This window comes from Rhinolophus sinicus, chromosome 18, assembly GCF_057876585.1.
Source record: "Rhinolophus sinicus isolate RSI-liver-muscle chromosome 18, RSI-T2T, whole genome shotgun sequence".
NCBI lineage: Eukaryota > Metazoa > Chordata > Mammalia > Chiroptera > Rhinolophidae > Rhinolophus > Rhinolophus sinicus.
Window position 1 is genome coordinate 116,098,654 of NC_142518.1, and position 20,585 is coordinate 116,119,238.

Sequence of the window (20,585 nt, forward strand, 5' to 3'; positions counted from 1 at the left end):
GGCCTGGTGGAAGTGGAGACCATGAGTTTATGCTTCCCATGCGCAAGGCGGGCTGTTTTCCCCAAGCAGTGCTTTGCGGTCCTGGGGTAGGAGTAGAAAGGGTCGACATTTGGGTTGATTTCAGGCTTGGGGAGCTGTGAGATGCACATAATGGACGGACAATGATGGCAGAAAGGAGGATGTTGGCAAGTGAGTAGTTAGATGATTGACTTGTAATTCCCCTGCTCTTCGACTCAGAAGTTCCTGTTGCTGCTGCCACCAATACTGTCCCATATTTCCCTCTATTGTTCACTCTGTTTCATAGCTTCTGCTTCACTCAAGGCTCTTATACTGCTGTGTGGCTTATGCCACGTGTGTGTGCATGTGTGTGTCTGCTTCTGCACCCAGTACTGATTGAGGATCCTCTCCATGTCTCATGTTCAGACTCAACACAAGAGACTATCTGAGTGATTCCATTAGTCATTGTCTTCCATGTTTGGCAGAGAATGCAGGCCACCCAAAGTTGGAGGTTTACGTCTGGCCCAACCAGCTGTATCTAATGACAACATCCTTCAGAAGGTGTTGTGGGTAAGACGAGCAGAATGGTTAAGGATTTGGGCTCTGGAGCCAGATGCCTAGGCTTGAATCCAGGCTATTCCACCTACTGTGTGACCTTGGGCAATTTACTTCACGTCTCTGATCCTGTTTTCTCATTTCTGAAATGGGTTCAGTAAGAGCACTTGCCTCATTAGGTCTTTGTGAGAATGGAATAAGATAGTACATGATAAGACCTGCCACTATACCTGGCACACAGTTATTGCCCTGTGGACATTCCCTACTGTGCTGACATTAAGGGAGGCAGGATTTGAATCCCACAGCAACTGATTGATCAGTTTTCTATCCTGCACACCAGCTCTTTGCCATTTGCTGGTCTCTGACCTTCCCCCAGGGGATGTTTGCCTCCTTTGGACTACTGAGTCTGCTACAGGCTGAGGACCAAGCTGCCGGCTCTGCTCATTGTCAGCTGGGGAGCAATCCTGGCAGCCTGATCTCCGCAGCTCAATCCTTGGTTTGTGTGAGTCATGCTCCTCTTATGCTAAGCCCAGCTCAGATTTGGAAGGGCGCTAGGGGCGTGGGGGTGGGGTGGGGTGAAGGGAGGGAAGGGAGGAGGAAGACAGCAACTGAACCTCTTCTGACTTGGTTGGGAAGCTTAAGTTTTAGGAATCTTTCCTTAGGCTGCACAGTGACCAAACTGCTTCAGAAGAAAGAAGGACATTATTGCTTAAAAACATGGTGAAGTTTTTAAAAAGGAAGTTTCTCTAAAGAAAAATATTAAGTAGATAGTAGTGTAGGTGTTAAGCATGTGGCAAAAGTCATGACGTTTGGGAAAGACTGGTCTTAGCCAAATTGTGGTGCCTCTTCTGCCCCCACACCAGGACTTGGGGCTTCCACTTTGGGAACTGTCTAGTAGCCATATTAATCTGCCTAATCAGGTGTCAACAGAGCAAAGCCATCTCCTTTTCTTGACTTCTTAGTCTGTGTTGAGCGCTCTCTCTCTCTCTCGCTCTTTCTCTCTCTCTCTCTCCTTTCTGAAATTGAATTTTCATCCAGAAAAAAATTCAGAAGAGGAAATTTCCCAAAGCAAATTGTACAAAGTGCTATTTATTATTTGATATTTATTATAGCAACAAAAAGAAACAACCCAAACAACCAGTTATAGGGATTTGGCTAAGCAGACTGTGAGTTTTAATACATTTGGCTGCAGTATGGTCACCAAATTTGACAACTTCATGTATTCTACCGGTACAAGAAAGTATTTGTATGGACTAATGTTAAGTGAAAAAGATAGGGAAAAACAGTAGGTACATATTGACTATAAAATGTGTATGTGACACACAAGTGTATCACAAGACAACTTTCCCATTTTAAGTCAAAGAGGCATTAGGCAATGAGTACATATTTATTGAAATTGAATGCCAACTCTGAGACAGTCAGGGGTCATTAATTGGAGGTTCCAGTTCAGCTGAAGTTTAGAAGTGGGAGGTGGGGCATTCAACACTCTTCCCTTCTTTCATCATGAAGACAGGAAGGTTAAGATGGAGCTTGAACTAGAACTTGGGCCTTTTCTCTGCTGGACAGAGCAGACTATAATCAGATTTCGGAGAGAGGTACTTCACTTCTGCATGTCCACCTCACTGCAAAGATGACCCCTTTCTTCTCTCTCACTGCCAAGAAAGCATTTGGATGGGAGACTCCACTCCCATTCCAGAACAGTGTGTGTTACTGTGTGGAGACCCAGTGTGAGTTCCTTCCTGAGGTTTCTTGGCACAGGCTGTGTGCCCCTCCCCGTCATCCAAGGTTTACACTGTAAATATCTGGACGGGGTGAAAAGAAAAGCCAGACCTCCAACCTGGGGCCGGTCGGCTGGAGGCTGAGCCAAGGGCGTGTTGTTGATACAGAAGACAGTTCTCTCCCAAGAGTTTACTGAAGGGGATTATTTTTGCTGGGTCAGGTTTTCCAGCTTTAGTCAAGAGACTGAAGACAGGAGGGAAGCAGGATGGGCGTGTATATGGGATAGCACAGAAGACAGACTTGTTTTTCTCTCTTTTCCTGACCAGTTGCTGCCATTTAGTGAGTGCATACTCTGTGTTGTTTGCTTTACACACATTCTCTCCTTTAATCCTCCCATTTTACAGTTGGGGAAACAAGCTCAGAGAGAACTTACCTGAGGTCATCTACCTAGGGAATGGTGATGTCAGGATTCACTCAACAAACATTTATTGAACCACCTACTCAATGGCAAACCTTGTGCTGGGTGCTGGACCTGTAGCTGTGAACAAGGGCAACCATGGGGGTGTTACCGACAAGTAAGCAGGCGGAGATAGTAGAGGTGGCCTGTGGGGTAGACATGGATGTCATGGGAGCACAGAGGATGGGCACTCATCACAGCAAAGGTTTTCCAGAAAAGTGATGCCTGGGCTGGACCTGGAAGGAGAGCAGGAGCCAGCCGAGTGAAGGCCATGGTAGGAAAGAAGTGGTCCAAAGACAGGGCAGAGCATGGCAAAGGGCCCCAATCAAGAGAGCACAGCGCTCTTGAGAAAGCTAGGGGAGCATATAATAGGGGATTTGACCTAGGCAGGGAGGTCAGAGAAAGCTTCTCTGGGGAAGTGATAGTTGAGAGGAAATGTGAAGGATGAATAGGAGAGTTAATTAGGCAAAGGAGGGAAGGGACAGCATTCCAGGCAGAAGGAGTAGTATGTGCAAAGACCCTGGGGTGGGAGGGAACATGTACTCAATTGACAGGAAGAATGCCAGTGTGGCTGGAGGACTGACAGGAGCGTGTGGGAGGCAGGCCCTTGCCTTGAGCATTTCAAGCGGGGATGACATGTTCACATCTGCGTTTTGAACTGATCCCTCCAGCCAGTCTGGCTTCATTGTGGAGGTGGGTTTGGAGGAGACCAGGGTGAAGCCAGGAAACCAGTTAGGGGGCCAGTACTATCATCCAGGGGAGAGCTCTGGAGTGGTGGCTTGGCCTTGAGTGGTATCTTGGGGGTGTGGAAAGATTCAAGAGCTGTCAAGGAAGGAAAATCAACAGAATTTGGTGACGGACTCAGTGTGAGAATTAAAGAGACAGAACGAGCCTTCAACGAAGGCTCCTAGGGTTGTGCCGTGTTTCCCCAAAAATCAGACCTAGCCAGACCATCAGCTCTAATGTGTCTTTTGGAGCAAAAATTAATATAAAACCCTGTATTATTATATTATGTTATATTACATTACATTACATTACATTACATTATATTATATTAAGACCCAGTCTTATATTAAAATAACACCAGGTCTTTTATTAATTTTTGCTTCAAAAGATGCATTACAGCTGATGGTCCAGCTAGGTCTTATTTTTGGGGAAACACGGTAGATGGTGGTTAGATTCTGAAGAACGCAGGAGGGGACTGGGTTTCCTGGAGAAAGACCATGCATTCAGTTTGGGCATGTCACGTTTGAGGTACCATTGAAACATCCATAAGTAGGCTCAAGTATGCAGCAGGCTATTCAGATACATGGACCCAGAGTCTAGAGGAGAAGCCTGGCGGACTCAGTGGTGTTCTGAAAGCCTATCGTTTAAATATTGAGGAATTTTGCAAGTTGGTTATCAAACCGTTGGTTATTTCAAACTGGTTATGACGAAAGTGTTTATAACAAGGAAGGAAGTTGGCAAATGCTACAAAGTGACGTCCCCTCCCTGCCCCTGTCCCAGCTGGTTTACCAGAACACCAGTGGCTGAAGATCACATTTCAGGGTGACTGGATCAGAGTGCAAGGCCTAGGACCAAGCCTCGGCAAGTGCCAAGAGTTAGGGAGAGAAAGATGAGCGTGCAAAAGTGTCGGAAAAGGAGCCATCGTCTGGCTCCACGTTCACAGTGTCTCGCCCTTTCCAGCTGCTTTGCTTGGAGCCCAAGTTCTTTTACATCTGGACTATTCAAATAATCTTCAGGTCTCAAGTCTTTCTTAAAAGTTACTTACAGCTTTTCTGCTAACTGGGTAACTGGGTGAGTAAAATAATGTGATTGCAGCAGAGAGCTTATTAAAAGAGTGTGGATTTTTAAAGCATTCACTCCCATTCTACCACTTGCTAGCTGTGTGACCTTGGGCAAGCTTCCTTTTCTCCCCAAGCCTCAGTTTCTTCACCTGTAAAATGGGGCTAATACTACCTCCTCCTCCAGAGTTATGAGACCCATGGAAACTGCACATGTGATAAAGCAGCCAACGCAGGGCCTGACTCACCGGCAACTTTTCTTTTCTGTTTGCATTGTCAGTGGCGAGGTTGCCAAGCATTTTCCCATATGGTAGCTGGTCTCAACAGGAGTGCTCACTGGAGAGTCGAGGACTTGGCAGACCTCCATCCTCTGCCTCAGACCCTTCACCTTGGCACCCAACCTCCCTCATTTCCCTTGTTTCTGGCTCCTGCCCCTCCCCCTCCCATTCTGGCAGAATCAAACAGTGGCCTCTTCACCCTCTCTCTCCCGCCCCTGCTCAGCCTTCTCACACAACAGGAATGAAGAATCCCTGCCCCTCACCGGCCCACCAGAGCTTTCCCTCTCCTTACTCCAGCTGGTCTTTGAGTGTTGGCTCCTCCATGACCTCGTCTCTCAGAGGCACTTACCCATAGTTCCCAGCAATGGACCGAAAGGACTAGGATGAACCGCATTGAATGCTCAGGGGCACGATTCAAGGAGTCCCCAGCACGTTTTCTGTGCTCTCAAGCAGACTACACCGAGGCTGCATTCTCCATCACTCCCCGATGCTTTGAAGAACGACAGGAAGGATGTTAGGAAACTAATATTTATCGAATGCCTACTGGATGCCTAGCCTCATGCTAGGGACGTCCATAAGTTGTGTCATTCTTTGTCACAACAACCTTGAGAGGGGGTGATGTTGTTTAAGTTACCTGCAGTGTTCCTGCTGCTCTTTGAGGATGTGTGAGAAGCCATCTTCAACTTTGCATCTGACAGAACACGGGGTGTATTTGTGATAAACGCGTCTTACATTGAATTGCAGACACTATTGTGGTGAGGTGTTATTTGGGGTCTTCACTACCTGTGTGGCTTTGGGCAAGTGATTTCAATTTTCTGCACCTCAGTTTCCTCGTGTCAAATGGGAGCAGTGTCACCTCCAAAGCGTGTACAGGTGGCAGGGAAGTGCTGCCATGGAGTCCAAGCCAGGCTTTAACTTGTCTAAAGGCTGTTTAAGCTCGTAGTTCCCAAATGCAAATGGGTGCTCATCCCTCACAAAGTTTTCACTCTTCTGAGTTTAAAAATGAGGAAACGATGGTGCCATTTTCCGTAAAGTCAAATGTGTTCAGTTTCTAAAAATCTGAAATTGTCATTCCAACTTTTTGATGTTAAAATGTCCTCTTGTTCATAAAATCTTGGTTATAGTAAACAGCACCTTTGGAAAAAAAATGCCTTTACTTGATCAAATAAAACGTAGCACTGCTCTGTCAGAGCCCCTGTCACAGAGGTAGGACAGGGTGCCGAGAGAAAGAACCCTGGACTGGGTGTGGCTGACAAAGGCTTTGGGTAGGCTTCCTGGAGGAGGGGAGGTCTGAGAAGATGTAGGGAGGATGCACAGGAGTCCGTTAGGTGATGAAGGGTAGGAGAGACACAGGCTGGAGATCTGGGCCGGGATGGGAGCCTGCACAGTCGGAGCACCACCCAGCAGCTTAGCACCTCTGAGCTGCCCTGGCCAGAGGTGTTGCGGTGGAGGGGCAAGTCGCTTTGTCCCAGCCTCGTGGCTCACAGACAGGGCTGAAAAACTCCAGGCCACTGCATCAGTCAGTAACTGAGCTCCCCTGCCCCAGCCCAAAGGTGGTGGCTCCGTGCAGTCTGCTCAGTGGCTGCCACACTGAATATCAAATCCCCAACTCACCTTCTCCGCGCTCTGCTGTCCCCATGGCTTTACTAAAGCAGAAGTCACTCAACTCTGTGGCGGGAAGGCCAAGATCCCACAGCCTGAACACACAGGCTCATGGGAGACTCAGAGGCCTCCTCCCCCTTCCACACAGGGGAGTGGGCGTGGGGGGTGGGGCTGGAAGTTTTCCTGAGGATGCCACATGGCAGGCCTGGGGTTGGGGATGGGGCAGCGCATGTGTCTGCTGTGTGACCTCCGGCCTCTCCAGGTCACATCACTGCCTGCAGGCCAGCAGCAGGAGGCCCCAGGAGGTGGGGCAGGCCAGGCCAGTCCACAGGGGCAGTGTGTGGCCACCTGAGCATGCGCTTTTGCATTCCAAGTGGTGGGTCTGGATTATCCATTTCTTGGGTTTCTCCAGACCTCTGCTCCATCCATCAGAGTTTTTTTTTTTTCCACTTGGAAGCCTTTGACCAGTAGATGCAGCCACTAGTTTGTCCAGCTAGGGGCATGTGCCAGGTTCCTGCCAGCTGCCCAGCTGTCCCAAGGAAGAGGCAAAGGACAGCTTCCAGAGGAAGAGGAAGCCTCTAGGGGCAGACAAGAAGGTGGGGCTAAGGAGTCACAGCAGCGGCCAATCCCAGTGCTCAGCTCCCTGTGCAGGGCAGGTCACCATGGTATTTTGCCTGCTGGTACAGTAGGACTGGAAAAAAAGCAGAGGAGTTAGTGAGCCTGAGGGTGGAGGATTGGGGGAAGGGGTTCAAAACTGGAGAAGAGCTGGAGTTTGAGGCAGCAGCAGGGTGGTTGCTACAGGAAGTCCTTGTACCCTTATGTCCCTAGGGGTTCAAATGCCCAGCAGTGACACATGCCTTACAAGCTTCATCAGGGCCTGGCTAAGCATGTGTTCCATGGCTCTGCTCCCACCTGTGACAAGGTGGGTCTTTCTTGTGGCTTGCAATCTCTTCCCATCCCTGTGGCCTGGCTTGTCTGCTCTGTTTATCATTCCCACACTGATCCAAGCAGCCATTTCTGCAGAGTGGGCATCAGTCACACCCGACTGATTTCTGGTGTGTCCTGACATTGAGCAGCTGTGATGGGGAGAGGGGTTAGCGCTCATTTTGCTGGTGGCATTTGAGTTGGGTCCAAACTCTTGAGCTTGGTATTCAAAGACTCCAACAATGAATCTTTCACAATGCTCAGCCTCCCATTGCCACATATTTGGTCCCAAACTAAGTAGATATATTTCCAAATACCCGTACACCTGGTATCATGTTGGAAAAAATGCACAGATAGTGGATAAAGTGTTTTCAGTTTTCATTGATGTAGTTGGCCATTAGTGAGGAAAAGACTCAGGGAACAGAGAAGAAGGGAAAAGGCAGGAGGTGGCAGATTTGTTTGAACCCATTTTCTGGTAAAACATATACATAAATCTACGCCATGCAACAAAAAAGCCTGTTTTTGTTTGGCTGTAAGCACTTCTATGCCTTCTTAGAAACCTGCCTGTTCTCCATGAGTATAAGATGAGGAATAGAAAACTGGATCTATGAAAGGCTAACTATCAAATGCCCGAATCTGTCACTGAAAATGTCACCCAGGAATTTCCTTTACTATTTGCTGACTAAGTGTAAAGATCTGGTGGACCTCATGGAAAACAAAAGTAAAAACAAAAAGGAAGTTCCTCCAAGTTCTTAGCAAGAGATGCAGTAAGAGGGCTTCCAGGTGGACAAGGGACACATTTCTGCAGTTTCATCTTTCTTTGGAGTCCTCCCACTGACTCCACTGTCCACATGATTCCAGGTGGCCTTTCAGGCCAGTTAACCATTTTGGCAGGTATATTCTCCTCGGGGTCAATAGTGGATATGTTAGAAATCGGGAAGGTGGTCCATAGGTGACTGGAGATTGGGACACACCACGTTAGAATGAGCTGCCTCTCTAAGAAGAGTCCTATAGGCAGATAGTTGCCAGGAGGTCTGTGTGACAGGAATAAGCAGCTTTTAGTTCCAGGGGCTTCTCATTTTTGGATCTCTCACAAGAGCAAGAAAAGCCTAGACTAGATTTACTAATCGATTAGATCTACTAACAATCTCCTCCATGAGCACAGATAACTGGGCCATTGAGTATGTTTTCTTTCCTTATTAGCTTCTTCTAATGTTTTCCTTGCTGAAATTCAAGGCACAAATAGTAGTGACTAAACCTCATATTATTCTGCTTCAGCAGGATCTCTTCTGCTCAGTAGTTTACCTCCCAACCCCCACCTGGACCCTCCAGGAAGAGGATCTTTAAAATATTTTCTCCTTTTCCTCCACACCATCCCAGTTTTTATCCTCCGAAAACATCACATGGGACACAATCGTAAGCATTGTTTGGCCTAAAGCAGTCTACACTAAGTTCACTACTTCTGCCTGTGAGACAAGTCCTTGATCCACTGTGTGGTGGCCATTCCCTGGTGGGCAGGACCGAGGAAGCTGGCACCAGGTCGCCATCTGATTGAGCTCTTCGAATTCTCCCCCAGCCTGGCAGCATCATTTGCCACTTGAGGAAGCTGAGACTCAGAGAAGAAGCTCAGTAACTTGCCCCAGGTTCCACTGCCTCCGCCAGGTCTTGTCCTTTCCCCCTGGCATGGTGCGTGCTGCTTTCTCTTTTGCCTGCAACAACAATGACCTGGAGGGGAACACAGATTGATTCAAGTTGAATTTGTCCTAGTGGGAAACTGGCCAGAGCATCTCTGGAGAGCCTCAGGCTAGGCCCGGCTGGCTGTCAGGATGTGGCCTGGAGCCTGACTTCCCTCCCTCGCTCTTTCTTTATCTTCTTATCCTCTTTCACTGCCTTCTGCTCCCTGACCCCACTGCCCCCTTCATAGGAGCTGAAAAGCAAGCTGCTCAGAAGGAAATAGCTTTTGTTATTCAACCTGGATAAGTGTCTCCGTGTGCCGTTCTCTGGAAATATACTCATGGCTGAAGGAGGGGGACTGTGGTCACCGTAATGTTGTTTGTTGGTTTTGTTGAAGGATTTTGTCCCCACCTCCCTTCCAAGCACTGATTCTAACCGTATTCTTTTTTATTGAGATATAATTGACATATAACATTAGAATAGTTTCAGGTGTACAACATGATTCAAATGATCAGCACAATAAGTCTAGTTACCATCCATCCTTATTCTTAAAATATGGGGGATAAATACACACTCTTAGCCTGGCATTTTAAGCTACCAACAAATGGGTCCCAAGCAGCCTTTGCAGTCTTACGATTCACCGCTTCCTTACACAATCCTTATTTTCCTGATGACCAAAATACCCACCATGGGGCTCCTGAATTTCTGGCCTCATTGTTCCTTCCACCTTTGCCTATTAAGCAGCTTCATGGAGTAGTAGAAGCAGTTCAACTCTAAAGCCATGGGTTGAATGTCATACCTACCAGGCTCATCCTTTGTGACCTTTAGTTTACTTCTCTCTAAAATGGGGCTAGTGATACAGCCCAGTTACCTTTAAAATGGTTGTAATGATGGGACAGAGTGATATGAAAAACCCTTTTATAAAATGTAAAACACCACCCAGATGCCATTTCTTGTTGGTAAAGGTCAATAAGCCATGCATTAGGGCTCAGCTCTATGATCCCAACCCCATGAAGGCCCCCCCAACACCTTGGGTGAAGTGCTACAAGCAGTTGGAAATTCTTCATGGCATCCATCACTTTTTTCTCTGCACAGAAGCGATTTGTGCCTAAGGCCAAGAATTTATGTGGAGGCAGAGAAGTGCTTTAGGCATCCTTGTTTCCCACAGGGCCCAGCCTTGCACATAGTAAATTCTCACAAAAACATTTGTTGAACTGGGAAGCAACAAAAGCAAAAAGCCAATTCTGTGACTTGGAAGTTAATCTCAGGTACCACGTATGTGTCCCTGCTATGAGGCAAGGGAGATTGACAGGGGCTGAGAGTGGGGTGGCTAAGAGGGAGGTGATGGAACTCTTTTGAATGACTTAAATTAACCAGTTTCATTTACTCCTAAACTCTTTGAGTTTTCATTGTATTTAGGCTGCAGGTTTCCCATGAATCCTTAGGGAGAAAGAAGTTGGAAAAGCCAGTCCTGTGCCTGTCCCTGGTTTGCCCTTGAGTACCACAGGGTGGGCCAAGGAGTAGGACACAGGCTGGGGACCTGGCCCAGCAGCCCCATTTTCTGTACCAGCAGAGCAGCAGAGAGGACCCTTTGAAGAAGCTGCATGTGGCTGCTCCACGAAAAGGGGTGGAAGGAATGCTCCTCTTGAACAACGAAGTGACTTCGAGGCCCCATTAGTAATTCTCAGACCCTGCTAAGTTCTTCCGCAGCCCAACGTCGGGGTCTCCTTACTCTTTTCTCAGAATATTTTTGAGGTACATTTGACTGCCATTAAATGACACATTTAAAATGTGCAGGTTGATGAGTTTTGATATCTGTATGTAGCTGGAAAATCACCACCACAATCAAGATTATGAACATTTTCATTGTCCCCCAAATGTTTTTTTTGTTGGTCACATTTTTTAGTGTGTTTTTCCAGGACCCATCAGCTCCAAGTCAAGTAGCTGTTTCAATCTAGTTGTGGAGGGCACAGCTCACAGTGGCCCATGTGGGGATCGAACCGGCAACCTTGTTGTTAAGAGCATCGTACTCTAACCAACTGAGCTAACCAGCTTCCCCCTCTTGGTCACTTAATCTTTCTTCACAGTCTAAACTGAGGGGAAAAAACATGGGCTCTTCTTAGATTAGAAAACTCTCAGGATCAGGGGATTTGGGTCACCGGCGCTGGCAGAGTCTCAACAGTCAGTTCTTCGTGACAGCCAGCTTTTGTGGTGCTTGTTATAGGGACATTCCTCTGGCACTGTATTGTTTGGATGACCTGAAGCAGACCATACCCTCTCTGGGCCTAAGTTTTCCCATCAATAAAATGAGACTGTTGGACAAGAAGATCTGTATGGTTCCTATCAGCCTACATGACAGGAGCTTTCTATGACAACCTTTTCTAACCAGCAATTTTGAAAAAGTGTTCAAAAATGTGTCATCTGTCTTATTTGTTTTCTCATGCCCTAAATCACATCCTGGCTGATGACCAGAGTGCTGTGGGGCTCTGAGGGTTCTGAGTGGGTTATTAACTCCATTTTACAGATGACGAAACTGAGGCTCAGAAAGGAGAGAGGATACAAATGCAGGCCTGACTCATCATCCTGGGCTCAGGACATTGCCCCACACTCCATTCAAAGACAGTATTCCCAAGAATGCAGGCTTAGCTCTCACCACATTGCTGGGATGCATCCAACACATAGTCCTGCTGGGAGCCATAGCTTACCTCTGCAGGCCTCTGGTAGGGCTAAGGTGTGTTCCCCTGCCCTCCTAAACCACCAAATCAGGCCATAGAATAGGAGCCTTACATCTTAGACTGGAAGTTTCCAGAAAGCAGAAACTCTCAGGGCGTGTCATTCATTGTATGCCATCTCCTGGGACCATGTGCAAGCAAGTGTTCAGAAACCCCCGATGGTGGGAGGACAGGTTCAGTGGGACTGGGAAGGAACTCTATCTGGCACTTTGTGCCTCACTGGCTACCCTAGGGTACCACCTTCCAGAGGGGCCTGGGGTTGAGGCAGTGCTGGGCTGAGCGAGCATATGCTCCCAACAGCTGCATCTTTTTTACCTCCGGGAGGAAGAGAAGAGTGCAAGTTACTTCTCCTCCTTTAGAGAATCCCCTGCCTGCCTGCTGGGCTCCAGGATAAGGTGGGAAAGGAGTGCTGGGCTCCAGGATAAGGTGGGACAAGTCTCAGCTAAGGGGAATTTGAGGTGGCAGCAGGATCCTGTGCAGGCCCATGGTGTCTACTTCCTGAGAACTCAGCAAGTACCCAAGAGTAGGTGGTCAGTAAGTATTTGATGACTGAATGAATGAAGTCTTACTCCATGTCAGGCACTGTGGGGAGACAGAGATGAACTGGCCCCAGTCCCTGGCGATGGTAGACATGGAGGTATAAGACAAACACATAAATAACCATTACACACGACAGAATGTGATAAATGCCTTAGGAGAGGAAGAGATCGAGGGGAGGGAGGCTCACATCTGGCAGTGGTGGGGGAAGGGGCTCCAGAGAAAACTTCCTGTGTGAGGTGACATTCGAGCTGATCTTGAATACGACTAGGCTTTCTATAGTGGATACGAATCTTTAAGTGATGGGGGTGGGGAGTAATTGTAGGCTGCATTCCAGGCCAGCAGTGGGCTTAGGGCCAGAAAGCTCCCTGAGGATGTCCCAAGGGAACACAGAGAACTGCAAGTCACTGATAATCCCAGAGCCTGAGTGCAGCTGAGAGTTTTCAACCTCTTTCCCATTATGCCTTGATCTGAGCCTTCAAGGAGCCAAATGGATTTAGCCAGGGCCCTTGGTGCCTCAAGGGTGGGCTAGCCCAAACCAGAACTGGTGGCTAATTCTGGTGGCCTGGTAGTAGTTTCCTCATGAAAGACTTCCTTCCTAGCTCATCACATTGCTAGAAACAATAAAGGTCCTTGACTTTGGGAGAAAGCCATGCAGAGAACAACAGTTTCTGGCTGGTTTCATCCACCATTCAAGTGGCTGAGATGGGCCATTGCTGGGCAGCAGTGGGGCTAACAGAGGGGTCAGGAGGAGGGCCCATTATTTTGTATGAGATTATTCATTGCGTTGTCCCTAAATGAGACATGGAGAGTTGGATAGCAACATTCCTGGTTGTGCTATTCATAGCATGAGCCTGGGGATACGATTTTTTCTGGGTGTTGTCTGCTACCTTGTCTTCCAGATCGTTGATTCGATCCCCTGCTTCATCTAGTCTGCTGTTGATCCCCTCTGTTGTAGTCTTCATTTGTTATTATATTCTTCATTTCTGAATGGTTCTTTTTTATGTTTTCTATCTGCATTTTTATGTTTCCTATCTGTTTGTTGAAGTTCTCCCTGAGATCACTGAGCATCCTTATAGCCAGTGTTTTGAACTCTGCTTCTCTCAGATTGCTTGTCTACATTTTGTTTAGTTCTTTTTCTGGAGCTTTGTTCTGTTTTTTTTTCATTTGGGACATGTTCCTTTGTCTCCTCATTTTGGCTGCCTCCCTGTGGTTGTTTGTATGTATTAGGTAGGGCTGCTATGTCTCTCCATCTCAGTAGACTGACCTTATATAGTAGGTGTCCTTTGGGGCCCAGTGGCACAGTCTCTCTGGTCACCAGAACCAGGTGCTCCAGGTGTGTCCCTTGTGTGGGCTTTGTGTGTCCTCCTGTTGTAGTTGAGCCTTGGTTCCTGTTGGTGCAGTCAGTGGGAGGGACTGACCCTCAGGCTGACTGGTTGTGAGGACTGGCTGTGACTACAGTGGAGGAGTTGTTGTGCAGGGGCTGACCCTACAGAGCAGGATTTGCTTTAGCAGAGCTCTGGTGTCTGCCAGGTCTGCCCTTTGGGTGTGTCGTCCTTGGAGGTGGTTGGGTGGTGCTCTGGTGTGGTCTGAAGCCAGTCACCTGGTATGTTGCTTCTGGGGACTCCAAGGTCAGCTGCTGCCTGTGCCCTGCCGGGGCTGCTTGGTGTGAGCTACAAAGTGATCTGCAGATGGTTGCCACCTGTGCTGGATTTGGAGGTGCCTGGGAGAGGCTAAGCTGTGAGCTGAGGCCAGCTGCCGCTAGTACTGAGCTTGAGGCTGCTTAGCAAGCAGTACCAGCATGCTTAGGTCAGCTGTTGTTTGTTTGGGGTTTGTGAACCTTTGAGAGGTTTTAGGATATTCTGCAGTTTGAGCCAAAACAGGCCTTTGGATGGAAAAGCCACTGGAAGCGGCTTGGGTGGGTCAGCAAGTTGTGTGGGGCGGGGTCTCAGGGAATCACCAGGGCGGGGTGAACAATGATAGACAGGTTTATGGAGGCTCACGTATGGCTGAGGCCTGCGTCTGCACGAAGGGAGGGGGAGGGCTCAACAAAGAAACAATGGCTTTTGCCAGCTCCTCCGTCTGGGAGAAAGCTGCCCTTCCAGTCCTTGTCCTGAAGCCAGACTACTCAGTTCCTCCTCGTGTGTCCCTGGCACCCCACCCCCACCCCAAGCTGCTGCCCCAGCACTGGAGCTCAGAGCGAGTGAGTCTGTCAGCAAGTAAGTCCACAGATGGGCCCATTAAGAGGAGTGTCTGGGACTCCAGCCACACTGTGTCTCACTCAGCCGCAGTCCCTGCTGGTTTGCACAGCCAGAAGTTGTGAGGATTTCTCTCCCTGACAATGGAACCCTGGGCTGGGGAGCCTGGTGTGGGGCTGAGAACCCCACTCCTCCAGGGGAACCTCTGCAGCTGAGATATCCATCCCAGTGTTTAACCATCACATGCAGGTGTGGGACCTGCCCGTTCCTCGTCTCTGCTCCTCCTACCAGTATCAAAGTGGCGTCTACTATGTGTCCTTAGTTATAGGACTTCTGTTCAGTTAGACTTCAGGTGATTCTCAATGATTGTTGTTCTGTAGTTTAGTTGTAATTTTCATGTGGTCATGGGAGGAGGTGAGCACAGCATTTACCTACTCCACCATTTTGATTGGCAGTCCCATCTATAGTTGATTCTTGTTCATGGACTCCATATTTATAAATTTGCCTACTTGCTAAAATTTGTTAACCTAAAATCAATAAATTTCTGGTTTCTTTCATTTGTTTCTGTGGATTCAAGTATCCATCTTGAGTCTTTTCCTTAATCTAATATAGCCTTGCCTTCACCCACTTCCTCTGTGGTCTTATTGAGAAATATATTACATGTCTATATGTTACAGTCTGTCATGCGGGAGACCCTGCTTGCTGCGCGATTTGTCGTGTGGGAGACCCTGCTCGCTGTGCCATTTGTCATGCGGGGCGGCCTGCGGGGTCTCAGCTCCCGCTCCCCACATAAGAACGCAGGGTATGGCTAGGCCAAAACGGAACACCCACGGAGCCATAGGTAGGGGAGTCACACCACTATAGTCTCACTGGATGCTGGGCGAGACACAAGCAGTAGTAGCCACACAATCCGCAATCTGCCATTCACTTCTCTGCCTGCTAACCAACCAACCAATCAACGCAGCCCCGCAGTTACATCAGTAGCCAATTGGCTAACCAGTTACAGCTGATGGCCAACCAATCACAGTTGATGGTCATTCACTACTCGAGCCAACACCTCCCTACGTGAGGCCCAGAGCCTAGAAACTGCTCTCTGGGACTCTGTCCCCACACAGTCCCAACAGTATATTGTATACGTATTGTTTTAAATAATTTATTTTAATCAATTAAGATAAGATACAAGAAGAAACAAGCATTTTTACTGTCTTTCATAATTCCAGTTACCAGTTGTTATGTGGTGAATTATGTCACCTAAAAAGATATGTTAGAGTCCTAATCTTCGCTACCTCAGAATGTGACTTATTTGGGATGGAGTCATTGGCAGATATAATTAGTTAAGACGCAGCCATAGTGGAGAAAGTTGTGCCCATTGTTCAACATAACTGGTATCCTTATAAGAAGAGGGAAATTTGGACACAGATATAAACAAAGAAGGAAGACAGCCATGTGAAAATGGAAGCAGAAATTGCAGTAATGCTGCCACAAGCCAGGGATGCCTGGAACTATGAGAAACTGGAATAGGCAAGGAAGGATCCTTCCTAGAGGCTTCGAATAGAGCGTGGCCCTGCCAATACCTTGATTTCAGACTTCTAGCCTCCAGAGCTGTGAGACAATACATTTCTGGTTTTTTAAACCTACCCAGTTTATAATACTTAGTTACAGCAGTCATAGGAAAGTAATACACCAGATCTCTTTTTTTCTTTTCAGTTATTGTACTTTTCAACCCCAGAATTTCTATTTGGTTCTTTTTAATAATTCCTATGTCTTTATTGATATTCTTTATTGATGTGACATTGTCGTCAGATCTTTTTAAATTCTTTCTTCATAATTTTGTTCCATTTTTTAACATATTTATAATGGCTCCTTTGAAGTCTTTGCCTATAAAATCTAACATCTGGTCATTGTCACCAGTAGTTTCTGTTGCTTGTTTTTTTTCCCTGGTGTATGGATCATGCTTTCCTGTTTCTTTGTATGTCTCATACTTTTTTGTTGTAAACTGGATATTTTAGATAATATGTTGTAGCTACTCTGGGTACTGTTCTCCCCACCCCCATCCAAGGCCTTATTCATGTTATTTGGTGTTTACTTGTTTAGTCACAGACTGGATAATTTTAGTGAAGTCTATTCCCCCCACACTCCCAGTGTTAAGCCTGTGATGTTGTTTCTCAGGGGGCACAGTGCTAGGATGCCCACAGACATCCTGGTTTGGGCAGAGCTCTCTTTCACTGTCACTTCCCCTGACAAAACCCAGCTCTTAAGTGTTACTAATTGTCACCTGATTTTTCTATTGTTTTCAACAATCCCCTAGGGTATAAATTGCTGCACAAACTGATCTAATCGGGGATCCGTTGAAGGGATAGTTTCCTAGGTCAGAGTTTGAGATTTGTTTGGATCCAGGAGGACTCTTCTCAGCTGTCTTTCTTCATTTCTCTTCAGTAAACTAGCCTGTGTACAGTTTAGCCTATATTTCCAATAAATCTATCATTTTCCTCTCAATTCCCCTTTACCACAACCTCCATTCTTTTTGAGAGTGCACTTAGGATTGGCCTTCTCCACACTCTGTTGCAAATGCAGTCCGTTCCTTTGGGGAAGGAGTCAGAGGTCTCTATTCTATGGCCTGCTTCTCCCCAGGGCAAAGTCTTTTGGCCATAACTCCAGTGCTGCAGTCAGGGACTAGGGCACAATTCAGAGTAACACTCCTACACTAGGAGCTGAGTGCTCAGTGGAGGGACAGATCTCCTTGGCTTGCCTCACAAGCTAGGTCACAGGGCGATCACAGCCCTACTATTCTCAGTGGTACCACACCCTAGTTACAGCCTCCACACTACAAGTGGGATCTGGGTGAAAGATGAGAAATACTGATGTCCTGCTCCTTCCAGAAAGACAGCTCTTCAAGTAGGAACTGAGGAAGAGGGAGCTCTGGGTCCTTGGCTGCAACAGTAGGGAGTGCAGCTTCCACATCTTGATATGCTGGGAGGGCGGGGAGAGAGAGTGAGTCTTGTGTCAAGTACCCCAGAGTCTCATTTTACTTACTGAAATTTAGCAAAATTTGTAGAACAAATGTTTCTTCATTTGCTGTATGCCCTTAAGACCATGTCCAGAGACTTTAAATGCTTTTCTTTAAAAATAGACTATTTTTATAGCAGTTTTAAGGTCACAGCAAAATTCAGCAGAAGGCACAGAGAGTTCCCATGTACCCCTGCCCCCACATGCACAGCCTCCCCCATTATCAGCCTTCCTCACCAGAGTGGCCCATTTGTTACAGCTGATGAACCTACACTGACAAATCATCACCACCTTAAGTCCACGGATTATGTTAAGGTTCACTCTTGCTGTACATTCTATGGGTTTGGACAAGTGTATAATTCTAGCATCATACATAGTAGTTTCACTGCCCTAAAAATCCTCTTCTCTTCCTATTCATTCTCCCCACACCCTCCCCCCCACCTCCCATCCAAATTCTTGGCAACCACTGATCTTTTTATTGTCTCCATAGTTTTGCCTTTTCTAGAATGTCATAGAGTTGGAATCACACAGGATGTAGCCTTTTCAGACTGCCTTCTTTCACCTAGTGATGTGAATTTAAGGGGCCCCTATGTCTTTTCAAGGCTTAATAGCATATTTCTTTCTAGTTATGAATAATATTCCATGTACCATCGTTTATCCATCACCTCCTGAAGGACATCTTGGTTGCCTCTAAGTTTTGGCAATTACAAATAAAGCTGCTATAAACATCCATGTATAGATTTTTGTGTGGACATGTCTGCAGCTCCTTTGGGTATTTACCCAAAGAGCATGATTGCTAGATCATATGGTAATAGTATGCTTAGTTTTGTAAGAAACCACCAAACTGTCTTTCAAAGTGGCTGTACAATGTGTAATTTTTAACAGCAATGAATGAAAGTTTCTGTTGCTCCACATCCTCACCGACGTTTGGTGTTGTCAGTGTCTGGATTTGGGCCATTCTCATAGGTGTGTAGTGGTATCTCATTGTTCTTTTTTCTTTCTTTCTTTTTTTAAAATTAAAGTTTATTGGGGTGACAATTGTTCATACAGTCATTGTTCTTTTAACTTGCATTTCCCTTATGGCATATGATGTGGAGCATCTTTTCATGTGCTTATTTGCCATCTATATGTCCACTTTGGTGAGGTGTCTGTTAAGGTCTTTGACTCATTTTTTTAAAATTTTTTTAACTTAAATTTATTGGGGTGACAATTGTTAGTAAAGTTACATAGATTTCAGGTGTACAATTCTGTATTACATCATCTGTAAATCCCATTGTGTGTTCACCACCCAGAGTCAGTTCTCCTTCCATCACCATATATTTGATCCCCCTTACCCTCATCTCCCACCTCCCCCCTTACCCTGTGGTAACCACTAGACTATTGTCTGTGTCTATGAGTTTCTGTTTCTCATTTGTTTGTCTTGTTCTTTTGTTGTTTTTGGTTTATATATCACATATCAGTGAAATCACATGGTTCTCTGCTTTTTCTGTCTGACTTGTTTCGCTCAGCATTACTCTCTCAAGATCCATCCATGTTGTCACAAATGTTCCTATATCATCTTTTCTTACCGCCGAATAGTATTCCACTGTGTATATATACCACAACTTCTTTATCCATTCATCTATCCAAGGACATTTTGGTTGTTTCCATGTCTTGGCCACCGTAAACAAAGCTGCAATGAACATTGGAGCACACGTGTCTTTATCTCTAAATGTTTTCAGATTTTTTGGGTAGATACCCAGGAGAGGGATTGCTGGGTCATATGGCAATTCTATTCGTAATTTTTTGAGGAACCTCCACACTGCCTTCCATAACGGCTGCACCAGTCTGCATTCCCACCAACAGTGTATGAGGGTTCCTTTTTCTCCACAGCCTCTCCAACATTTGTTACTGTTTGTCTTGTTGATGATCGCCATTCTGACTGGGGTGAGGTGATATCTCATTGTGGTCTTTATTTACATTTCTCTGATGATTAGTGATGTTGAGCATTTTTTCATATGTCTATTTGCCATTTGTATGTCCTCTTTGGAGAAATGTCTCTTCAGGTCCTCTGCCCATTTTTCAATTGGGTTGTTTGTTTTTTTGTTGTTGAGTTTCATGAGCTCCTTGTATATTTTGGATATTAGCCCCTTATTGGAGGCACTGTTTGCAAAAATCTTCTCCCATTCAGTTGGTGGCCTCTTTATTTTGTCGATGGTTTCTTTTGCTGTGCAGAAGCTTTTAAGTTTCATATAGTCCCATTTATTTATTTTAGCTTTTACTTCCCTTGCCTTTGGAATCAAATTCATAAAATGTTCTTTGAAACCAAGGTCCATAAGTTTAGTATCTATGACTCATTTTTTAATTGTTTTTTTTTTCTTATTGTTGAGTTTTAAGAATTCTTTGTGTATTTTGAATAACAGTCCTTTTGCAAATATTTTCTCCCAGTCTATGGCTTGTCTTCTCATTTATTTACATTGTCTTCAGCAGAGTAGAAGGTTTTTTGTTGTTGTTTGTTTATTTGCTTTGTCTGTGAGGTAGAAGTCTTTAATGTTAACGAAATCCAGCTTATCAATTATTTCTTTCATGGATCATGCTTTTCGTGTTTATCTAAAAGTCATTGCCATACCGAAGGTCAGCTAGATTTTTTCCTATGTTATCTTCTGGAAGTTTTAGAGTTTTCTGTTTTTCATTTCGGTCTATGATTCATTTTGAGTTAATTTTTGTGAAACGTGTGAAGTCTGTGTCTAGATTGTCTAGATTCATTTTTTATTTATTTTTATTTTATATTTTATTTTTTTGCATGTGGTTGTGCAATTCTTCCAGCACCGTTTGTTCAAAAGACTGTCTTTGCTGTATTGGATTCCCTTTGCTCCTTTATCAAAGATCAGTTGACTATATTTATGTGGATATATTTGTTGGCTCTCTAATTTTCTCCACTGAGGTATTTGTCTATTATTTCACCAATACCACATTGTTCTGATTACTATAACTTCATAGTAAGTCTTCAAGCAGGGTAATGCCAATCCTTCAACTTTGTTCTTTCCCTTCAATATTGTGATGGCTATTCTGAGTCTTTTGCCTCTCCATATACACTTTAGAATCACTTTGTTGATAACCACAAATAAGCTTGCTGGGGCTTT

At 45.9% G+C, this 20,585-nt stretch overlaps 1 protein-coding gene across 4 annotated transcripts in view; it reads left to right on the plus strand.

Annotated features, from left to right (window-relative positions):
* The window catches only part of NHSL2 (NHS like 2), a 187,411-nt gene that overhangs the window by 22,639 nt on the left and 144,187 nt on the right, over positions 1 to 20,585 (plus strand). The window lies entirely within an intron of this gene.